Here is a 10,549-nt window from a genome sequence, read left to right as displayed (position 1 = left end):
TTGTTTGAGCTATCCTTTGTGGCCAGGTCGCTTCTGCAAAAGAGCTATGTGGCTCAAGTGGGCCTTTACCCGGTAAAATATATATTTAAAAAAAGGATCAGTGGCAAGGGATATCTGAACCAGGTACTGGGGGCGTCCATCCACCCCCGTCCGCCTTCAATCCGCACTGACAAACACTGGTGAAGTATGGTCAAACACCCCTCTCTCAACAACAGCGTAGGGAGGCCTTCATCCAGCGGTGGATTGACAAAGGCCTGTAGATGAAGCAAACGCATTTGTGCATGCAGTACTGTACATTCATGCGAGTGCGTTGCAGCGTTTGTCTCAGCTGGTGTCTCCCGAATTAGCAGCGGAAATTCCACATTCCTGTGCCGAGGGACCAGTTTAACGACAACAAAAACTCTGTTCTATTTCCAGAAAGTGGTGTGCCTGTGCTATTATTAATCGACCACAAGAAAGATAGAAGGAAGGTGACGATTGATGGTTGATGACGTTGGACTGGAAATTTATATCTCTGTCTTGTAGATGATGTGACGTAAATAAACCTGACAAAACATGTTCTGCATGCAAATCATTAGAGAAACATCGAGACATTGAAATTGTTGAAAAAATATATATTTTGCCAGTTTGACCTTTTTTGCATACTAACACTTTTAAGTGCATTTCTTGTCATCGCGCTGCAGAGAATGGTTTAATAGCAGCATACTTTCCAAACGCAAGTCGCTGCAAAGTTCATATCACGACTGACCAAAGCGTTCTTGCCAATGTGCGCAGGTGTCCTGTGCTCCATATTTGTGAGGCTACTTCACACGGGCCTATCGCGTGGGCCCGGATAGCTCAGTCGGTAGAGCATCAGACTTTTAATCTGAGGGTCCAGGGTTCAAGTCCCTGTTCGGGCGCTAATTTTTTAAAAATACATTTTTTTATATATATTTTATACAGTATACATATAAGGAGCGGTGGTATACATATAAGGAGCAGTTTTCACCTCCACATTTAGAATCAACATCACGCGTTTAGAGTATTTGACCGCTATACATTTCCACGTGAGTCCCTTTGCCGATCTATCATTTGTGGCCACATCGTTTCGGGAAGAAAAAAAACACTGTATAGCTCAGTGGGCATATTTGGCAAAATAAAAGCGAATTTAGAAATATTTCTTTTTTGACATACATTATGCAGTGTGCTAACCACTGCGCCACCGCTCCGCGCGAACATTGACTTGAATCCTGGACGCTCAGATCTAACAGTCTGATGCTGTGGAATTTCCACCAAGCAGACACTGTCAGAGCGACTGAGACACTGTGGCTGGACCGAAGCAGCCATAATTTCTCAGTATAGATCAATAAAGTACTATTGTTGAGAAGCCAACTGTAGCTGTGGCCTTTAGCGACGCTGGTTCCTGCCATACGAATGAGGAATTTCCACCACTGGCTCGATACTGCAAATATACACATATAAAGTACCCGCTTGTGCAGACATACGGTACACGTGTGTATTGCACATCCGCCTTTGTCTCCCGAGTACTGATGCTTTATACACACCGCATCGGGTGATTTGTTTGAAGGTTGAGTCACCCCAACGAAGAACCAGGACAGGTTCAAATACAAGGAAGGAAATGTCTCACCACTGACATTCACCGTGGCCAGGTCAGCCGGGTTTACAGCGAAGTGCGCTCAACCACAGCGCAGCGGCTTCCTACAACAACAAAAACAATCAGACAAGCGCCCGAACAGGGACTTGAACCCTGGACCCTCAGATTAAAAGTCTGATGCTCTACCGACTGAGCTATCCGGGCCCATGCGTTCACTGGGGCAGCACAAACCGAACAACGAACACCCCCCACCCCCTACCCCTGAGTCGACACGCAGACTCGACATGTTGATCGCGAGCACCGTCGAAGGCCAAACCGGCACGTGAGGAAGTTATGGCCAGCAACCACACCCGGCCACCTTTGTCTCCCCAGTTCCGCGAATATGTACACACAGCACCGGGCTCTCGTTTAAAGGCTGAGTCGACCCAGGGAGAGGTTCATTCAGGACCGGTTCAGATATTCGTCACTGATGTTGGCCGTGAGTGGAAATCTCACACACCTAATCATGCACTTAATTTATAGGCTTTAACAGACTGGGAAAGTGCCGTGAGCGAGCACCTTATGAAAGCCGGTACAGCACGCGATGGGGGTGAGGTGGCCGGTACCACCCACAGCCACCTTTGTCTCTCCAATGCTGATATTTACACAACGCTCCAAGTACTCATTTAAGACTCAGTCGACCGTGGGAAGGTTCAGGATCGGTTCAGATATTCGTCACTGATGTTGGCCATGATTGGCTGGGAACTGCGTGACATTGGCGAGTGGCTGCATGAGACTAGCTAGTGGCTGTGTGAGATTGACTAGTGGCTAGTGGCTACATGCGATTGGCTAATGGCTGCGTGAGACTGGCTCGTGGCTGCATGAGACTAGCTAGTGGCTGTGTGAGATTGACTAGTGGCTAGTGGCTACATGCGATTGGCTAATGGCTGCGTGAGACTGGCTCGTGGCTGCATGAGACTAGCTCGTGGCTGGGTGAGATTGGCTCATGGCTGAGTGAGATTGGTTATTGGCTAAAAACAAAAATGCCGTAAATAAAACTAGAGATGATCACGCCCGTATATTGCGTGAGATGTGGCGACGTTCACACCGCGAGTCTCGGCGTGAGAGGCGAGTTGCCCCACCCTTGGGTCGATGAGGGGAACGGTGCTGACATTTGAGGTCTGGTGAAGATCCAGTTGAGAAGGTAACAATGCTTGGCGGGAAATGTCGCCTGGAGTTAACAAAGTAAAACAAACCCACGAACGATTTTTAATCCCGGGTCGATAAATGAGTACCATGTTGTGGACATTAAACAGTATTGCAGGTAAAAAAATTCGTTATACTTGTCCTCGTTATGGGAATGTGGCATTTCCACCAAGCAGACACTGTCAGAGCAACTGAGACACTGTGGCTGGACCGAAGCAGCCCATAATTTCTCAGTATAGATCAATAAAGTACTATTGTTGAGAAGCCAACTGTAGCTGTGCCCTTTGGCGACGCTGGTTCCTGCCATACGAATGAGGAATTTCCACCACCGGCTCGATGCTGCAAATATACACATATAAAGTACCCGCTTGTGCAGACATACGGTACACGTGTGTATTGCACATCCGCCTTTGTCTGCCGAGTACTGATGCTTTATACACACCGCATCGGGTGATTTGTTTGAAGGTTGAGTTACCCCAACGGAGAACCAGGACAGGTTCAAATACAAGGAAGGAAATGTCTCACCACTGACATTCACCGTGATCAGGAATCAAAATCAGGTCCGCCGGGTTTACAGCGAAGTGCGCTCACCACAGCGCAGCGGCTTCCTACAACAACAAAAACAATCAGACAAGCGCCCGAACAGGGACTTGAACCCTGGACCCTCAGATTAAAAGTCTGATGCTCTACCGACTGAGCTATCCGGGCCCATGCGTACACAAAGGGCAGCACAAACCGAACAACGAACACCCCCCCACCCCTGAGTCGACACCCAGAATCGACATGTTGATCGCGAGCACCGTCGAAGGCCAAACCGACACGTGAGGAAGTCATGGACAGCAACCACACCCGGCCACCTTTGTCTAAGCAGTTCCGCGAATATTTACACACAGCACCGGGCACTCGTTTAAAGGCTGAGCCGACCCAGGGGGAGGTTCATTCAGGACCGGTGCAGATATTCGTCACTGATGTTGGCCGTGATTGGAAATCTCACACACCTAATCACGCACTTAATTTATAGGCTTTAACAGACTGGGAAAGTGCCGTGAGTGAGCACCTTATGAATGCCGGCACAGCACGCGATGGGGGTGGGGTGGCCGGTGCCCCGCACAGCCACCTTTGTCTCCCCGATGCTGATATTTACACAACGCTCCAAGCACTCATTTAAGGCTGAGTCGACCGAGGGAAGGTCCAGGATCGGTTCAGATATTCGTCACTGATGTTGGCCACGATTGGCTGGGAACTGCGTGAGATTGTCTCGTGGCTGCATGAGATTGTCTCGTGGCTGGGTGAGATTGTCTCGTGGCTGGGTGAGATTGTCTCGTGGCTGGGTGAGATTGTCTCGTGGCTGGGTAAGATTGTCTCGTGGTTGCATGAGATTGTCTCGTGGCTGCCTGAGATTGTCTCGTGGCTGGGTGAGATTGTCTCGTGGCTGGGTGAGATTGTCTCGTGGCTGGGTGAGATTGTCTCGTGGCTGCATGAGATTGTCTCGTGGCTGGGTGAGATTGTCTCGTGGCTGGGTGAGATTGTCTCGTGGCTGGGTGAGATTGTCTCGTGGCTTGGTGAGATTGTCTCGTGGCTGCATGAGATTGTCTCGTGGCTGCGTGAGATTGGCTCGTGGCTAGGTGAGATTGGCTCGTAGCTGCGTGAGATTGGCTCGTGGCTGGGTGAGATTGACTCGTGGCTAGGTGAGACTGGATCGTGATGCTCGTGAGATTGGCTATAAGTTACGTGTGTGAGAAGTGATTATCACGTTGGGCTTATTTCAAAAATGCTGTATATCAAAGTAGAGATGATCACGCCCGTAAAATGCGTGAGATGTGGCGACGTTCACACCGCGAGTCTCGGCGTGAGAGGCGAGTTGTCCCACCCCTGGGTCGATGAGGGGAAGGGTGCTGACATTTGAGGTCTGGTGAAGATCCAGTTGAGAAGATAACAATGCTTGGCGGGAAATGTCGCCTGGAATCAATAACTAAAAAAACCCAACGGACGGTTTTTAATCCCGGATCGATAAATTGAGTACCATTTTGTGGAAATTCAACAGTACTGTAGGTACAAATAATCGTTATACCTTTTCTCGTCCTGCAAATGTGGAATTTCCACCAAGCAGACACTTTCAGAGCAAGTGAGACACTGTGGCTGGACCGATGCAGCCCATAATTTCTCAGTATAGATCAATAAAGTACTATTGTTGAGAAGCCAACTGTAGCTGTGCCCTTTCGCGACGCTGGTTCCTGCCATACGAATGAGGAATTTCCACCACTGGCTCGATCCCGCTTGTGCAGACATATGGTACATGTGTGTATTGCACATCCGCCTTTGTCTCCCGAGTACTGATGCTTTATACACACCGCATCGGGTGATTTGTTTTGAAGGTTGAGTCACCCCAGCGGAGAACCAGGACAGATTCAGATACAGGGCAGGAAATTTCTCACCACTGACATTGACCGTAGCCAGGAATCAAAATCAGCTTCGCCGGGTTTACAGCGAAGTGCGCTCACCACAGCGCAGCGGCTTCTACAACAATAAAAGTAGACGCCCGAACAGGGACTTGAACCCTGGACCCTCAGATTAAAAGTCTGATGCTCTACCGACTGAGCTATCCGGGCCCATGCGTTCTCAGGGGGCAGCACAAACCGAACAACGAACACCCCCACCCCTGAGTCGACACCCAGACTCGACATGTTGATCGCGAGCACCGACGAAGGCCGAACCGGCACGTGAGGAAGTTATGGCCAACAACCACACCCGGCCACCTTTGTCTCCCCAGTTCCGCGAATATTTACACACAGCACCGGGCACTCGTTTAAAGGCTGAGTCGACCCAGGGAGAGGTTCATTCAGGATCGGTTCAGATATTCGTCACTGATGTTGGCCGTGAGTGGAAATATGGCACACCTAATCATGCACTTAATGTATAGGCTTTAACAGACTGGGAAAGTGCTGTGAGCGAGCACCTTATGAAAGCCGGTACAGCACGCGATGGAGGTGGGGTGGTCGGTGCCACGCACAGCCACCTTTGTCTCCCTAATGTTGATATTTACACAACGCTCCAAGCACTCATTTAAGGCTGAGTTGACCGAGGGAAGGTCCAGGATCGGTTCAGATATTAGTCACTGATGTTGGCCATGATTGGCTAGGAACTGCGTGAAATTAGCTAGTGGCTGCATGAGACAAGCTCGTGGCTGAGTGAGATTGGTTATTGGCTAAAAACAAAAGTGCTGTATATCAAAGTAGAGATGATCACGCCCGTAAATGCGTGAGATGTGGCGACGTTCACACCGCGAGTCTAGGCGTGAGAGGCGAGTTGTCCCACCCCTGGGTCGATGAGGGGAACGGTGCTGACATTTGAGGTCTGGTGACGATCCAGTTGAGAAGGTAACAATGCTTGGCGGGAAATGTCGCCTGGAGTTAACATATTAAAAAAAACCCACGATCAGTTTTTAATCCCGGGTCGAATAATTGAGTACCATTTTGTGGAAATTCAACAGTACTCTAGGTACAAATAATCGTTATACTTTTTCTCGTCATGGGAATGTGGAATTTCCACCAATCAGACACTTTCAGAGCAAGTGAGACACTGGCTGGACCGAAGCAGCCCATAATTTCTCAATATAGATCAATAAAGTCCTATTGTTGAGAAGCCAAATGTAGCTGTGCCCTTTCCCGACGCTGGTTCCTGCCATACGAATGAGGAATTTCCACCACTGTCTCGATCCTGCAAATCTATTTACAAAGTACCTGCTTGTGCAGACATACGGTACGTGTGTGTATTGCACATCCGCCTTTGTCTCCCGAGTACTGATGCTTTATACACACCGCATCGGGTGATTTGTTTGAAGGTTGAGTCACCCCAGCGGAGAACCAAAACAGGTTCAGATACAGGGCAGGAAATTTCTCACCACTGACATTCACCGTGGCCAGGAATCAAGATCAGCTTCGCCGGGCTTACAGCGAAGTGCGCTGAAGTGCGCTCACCACAGCGCAGCGGCTTCTACAACAATAAAAAAGACGCCCGAACAGGGACTTGAACCCTGGACCCTCAGATTAAAAGTCTGATGCTCTACCGACTGAGCTATCCGGGCCCATGCGTTCACAAAGGGCAGCACAAACCGAACATTGAACACCCCCCACCCCTGAGTCGACACCCAGACTCGACATGTTGATCGCGAGCACCGACGAAGGCCAAACCGGCACGTGAGGAAGTTATGGCCAACAACCACACCCGGCCACCTTTGTCTCCCCAGTTCCGCGAATATTTACACACAGCACCGGGCACTCGTTTAAAGGCTGAGTCGACCCAGGGAGAGGTTCATTCAAGATCGGTTCAGATATTCGTCACTGATGTTGGAAATCTCACACACCTAATCATGCACTTAATGTATAGGCTTTAACAGACTGGGAAAGTGCTGTGAGCGAGCACCTTATGAAAGCCGGTACAGCACGCGGTGGGGGTGGGGTGGTTGGTACCACGCACAGCCACCTTTGTCTCCCTAATGCTGATATTTACCCAACGCTCCAAGCACTCATTTAAGGCTGAGTTGACCGAGGGAAGGTCCAGGATCGGTTCAGATATTAGTCACTGATGTTGGCCATGATTGGCTGGGAACTGCGTGAAATTGGTTAGTGGCTGCATGAGACAAGCTCGTGGCTGAGTGAGATTGGCTCGTGGCTGAGTGAGATTGGTTATTGGCTAAAAACAAAAATGCTGTATATCAAAGTAGAGATGATCACACACGTAAAATGCGTGAGATGTGGCGACGTTCACACCGCGAGTCTTGGCTTGAGAGACGAGTTGTCCCACCCCTGGGTCGATGAGGGGAACGGTGGTGACATTTGAGGTCTGGTGAAGATCCAGTTGAGAAGGTAACAATGCTTGGCGGGAAATGTCGCCTGGAATCAACAAATAAAAAAACCCCATGGACGGTTTTTAATCCGGGGTCGATAAATTGAGTACCATTTAGTGGAAATTCAACAGTTCTGTAGGTACAAATAATCGTTATACTTTTTCTCGTCATGGAAATGTGGAATTTCCACCAAGCAGACACTTTCAGAGCAAATGAGACACTGTGGCTGGACCGAAGCAGCCCATAATTTCTCAGTATAGATCAATAAAGTACTATTGTTGAGAAGCCAACTGTAGCTGTGCCCTTTCGCGACGCTGGTTCCTGCCATACGAATGAAGAATTTCCACCACTGGCTCGATTCTGCAAGTCTATGTATAAAGTACCCGCTTGTGCAGACATACGGTACATGTGTGTATTGCACATCCGCCTTTGTCTCCCGAGTACTGATGCTTTATACACACCGCATCGGGTGATTTGTTTTGAAGGTTGAGTCACCCCAGCGGAGAACCAGGACAGGTTCAGATACAGGGCAGGAAATTTCTCACCACTGACATTGACCGGGGCCAGGAATCAAAATCAGCTTCGCCGGGTTTACAGCGAAGTGCGCTGAAGTGCGCTCACCACAGCGCAGCGGCTTCTACAACAATAAAAAAAGACACGCGCCCGAACAGGGACTTGAACCCTGGACCCTCAGATTAAAAGTCTGATGCTCTACCGACTGAGCTATCCGGGCCCATGCGTTCACAGGGGCAGCACAAACCGAACAACGAACACCGCCACCCACTACCCCTGAGTCGACACCCAGACTCGACATGTTGATCGCGAGCACCGACGAAGGCCGAACCGGCACGTGAGGAAGTTATGGACAGCAACCACACCCGGCCACCTTTGTCTCCCCAGTTCCGCGAATATTTACACACAGCACCGGGCACTCGTTTAAAGGCTAAGTCGACCCAGGGAGAGGTTCATTCAGGTCCTGTTCAGATATTCGTCACTGATGTTGGCCGTGAGTGGAAATCTCGCACACCTAATCATGCACTTAATGTATAGGCTTTAACAGACTGGGAAAGTGCCGTGAGGGAGCACCTTATGAAAGCCGGTACAGCACGCGATGGGGGTGAGGTAGCCGGTACCACCCACAGCCACCTTTGTCTCTCCAATGCTGATATTTACACAACGCTCCAAGCACTCATTTAAGACTGAGTCGACCGTGGGAAGGTTCAGGATCGGTTCAGATATTCGTCACTGATGTTGGCCATGATTGGCTGGGAACTGCGTGACATTGGCGAGTGGCTGCATGAGACTAGCTAGTGGCTGTGTGAGATTGACTAGTGGCTAGTGGCTACATGCGATTGGCTAATGGCTGCGTGAGACTGGCTCGTGGCTGCATGAGATTAGCTAGTGGCTGTGTGAGATTGACTAGTGGCTAGTGGCTACATGCGATTGGCTAATGGCTGCGTGAGACTGGCTCGTGGCTGCATGAGACTAGCTCGTGGCTGGGTGAGATTGGCTCATGGCTGAGTGAGATTGGTTATTGGCTAAAAACAAAAATGCCGTAAATAAAACTAGAGATGATCACGCCCGTAAAGTGCGTGAGATGTGGCGACGTTCACACCGCGAATCTCGGCGTGAGAGGCGAGTTGTCCCACCCCTGGGTCGATGAGGGGAACGGTGCTGACATTTGAGGTCTGGTGACGATCCAGTTGAGAACGTAACAATGCTTGTCGGGAAATGTCGCCTGGAGTTAACAAAGTAAAACAAACCCACGAACGGTTTTTAATCCCGGGTCGATAAATGAGTACCATGTTGTGGACATTAAACAGTATTGCAGGTACAAAAATTCGTTATACTTGTCCTCGTTATGGGAATGTGGCATTTCCACCAAGCAGACACTTTCAGAGCAACTGAGACACTGTGACTAGACCGAAGCAGCCCATAATTTACAGTATAGATCAATAAAGTACTATTGTTGAGAAGCCAACTGTAGCTGTGCCCTTTGACGACGCTGGTTCCTGCCATACGAATGAGGAATTTCCACCACCGGCTCGATGCTGCAAATATACACATATAAAGTACCCGCTTGTGCAGACATACGGTACACGTGTGTATTGCACATCCGCCTTTGTCTGCCGAGTACTGATGCTTTATACACACCGCATCGGGTGATTTGTTTGAAGGTTGAGTAACCCCAACGGAGAACCAGGACAGGTTCAAATACAAGGAAGGAAATGTCTCACCACTGACATTCACCGTGATCAGGAATCAAAATCAGGTCCGCCGGGTTTACAGCGAAGTGCGCTCACCACAGCGCAGCGGCTTCCTACAACAACAAAAACAATCAGACAAGCGCCCGAACAGGGACTTGAACCCTGGACCCTCAGATTAAAAGTCTGATGCTCTACCGACTGAGCTATCCGGGCCCGTGCGTTCACAAAGTGCAGCACAAACCGAACAACGAACACACCCCCACCCCCCACCCCTGAGTCGACACCCAGAATCGACATGTTGATCGCGAGCACCGTCGAAGGCCAAACCGACACGTGAGGAAGTCATGGACAGCAACCACACCCGGCCACCTTTGTCTAAGCAGTTCCGCGAATATTTACACACAGCACCGGGCACTCGTTTAAAGGCTGAGCCGACCCAGGGGGAGGTTCATTCAGGACCGGTGCAGATATTCGTCACTGATGTTGGCCGTGATTGGAAATCTCACACACCTAATCACGCACTTAATTTATAGGCTTTAACAGACTGGGAAAGTGCCGTGAGCGAGCACCTTATGAATGCCGGCACAGCACGCGATGGGGGTGGGGTGGCCGGTGCCCCGCACAGCCACCTTTGTCTCCCCGATGCTGATATTTACACAACGCTCCAAGCACTCATTTAAGGCTGAGTCGACCGAGGGAAGGTCCAGGATCGGTTCA

At 49.8% G+C, this 10,549-nt stretch overlaps 7 non-coding genes across 7 annotated transcripts; 1 reads left to right on the top strand and 6 right to left on the bottom strand.

Annotated features, from left to right (window-relative positions):
• Window positions 1–826: 826 nt before the first annotated feature.
• TRNAK-UUU (transfer RNA lysine (anticodon UUU)) lies at window positions 827–899 on the top strand. The gene has a single exon. It is a non-coding gene; the product is annotated as a tRNA-Lys (tRNA).
• An 826-nt stretch (window positions 900–1,725) lies between these two features.
• TRNAK-UUU (transfer RNA lysine (anticodon UUU)) lies at window positions 1,726–1,798 on the bottom strand. The gene has a single exon. It is a non-coding gene; the product is annotated as a tRNA-Lys (tRNA).
• A 1,616-nt stretch (window positions 1,799–3,414) lies between these two features.
• TRNAK-UUU (transfer RNA lysine (anticodon UUU)) lies at window positions 3,415–3,487 on the bottom strand. Its single transcript has one exon. It is a non-coding gene; the product is annotated as a tRNA-Lys (tRNA).
• Window positions 3,488–5,315: 1,828 nt separating this feature from the next.
• On the bottom strand, window positions 5,316–5,388 carry TRNAK-UUU (transfer RNA lysine (anticodon UUU)). Its single transcript has one exon. It is a non-coding gene; the product is annotated as a tRNA-Lys (tRNA).
• A 1,402-nt stretch (window positions 5,389–6,790) lies between these two features.
• Window positions 6,791–6,863, bottom strand: TRNAK-UUU (transfer RNA lysine (anticodon UUU)). The gene has a single exon. It is a non-coding gene; the product is annotated as a tRNA-Lys (tRNA).
• A 1,422-nt stretch (window positions 6,864–8,285) lies between these two features.
• TRNAK-UUU (transfer RNA lysine (anticodon UUU)) lies at window positions 8,286–8,358 on the bottom strand. Its single transcript has one exon. It is a non-coding gene; the product is annotated as a tRNA-Lys (tRNA).
• Window positions 8,359–9,972: 1,614 nt separating this feature from the next.
• Window positions 9,973–10,045, bottom strand: TRNAK-UUU (transfer RNA lysine (anticodon UUU)). The gene has a single exon. It is a non-coding gene; the product is annotated as a tRNA-Lys (tRNA).
• Window positions 10,046–10,549: the final 504 nt, after the last annotated feature.

The sequence above is a fragment of the Petromyzon marinus genome, chromosome 43 (assembly GCF_048934315.1).
Source record: "Petromyzon marinus isolate PM22_M1 ecotype Great Lakes invasive population chromosome 43, UKy_Petmar_22M1.pri1.0, whole genome shotgun sequence".
Lineage (NCBI taxonomy): Eukaryota > Metazoa > Chordata > Hyperoartia > Petromyzontiformes > Petromyzontidae > Petromyzon > Petromyzon marinus.
This window is presented reverse-complemented; position numbering and strand designations above follow the sequence as displayed.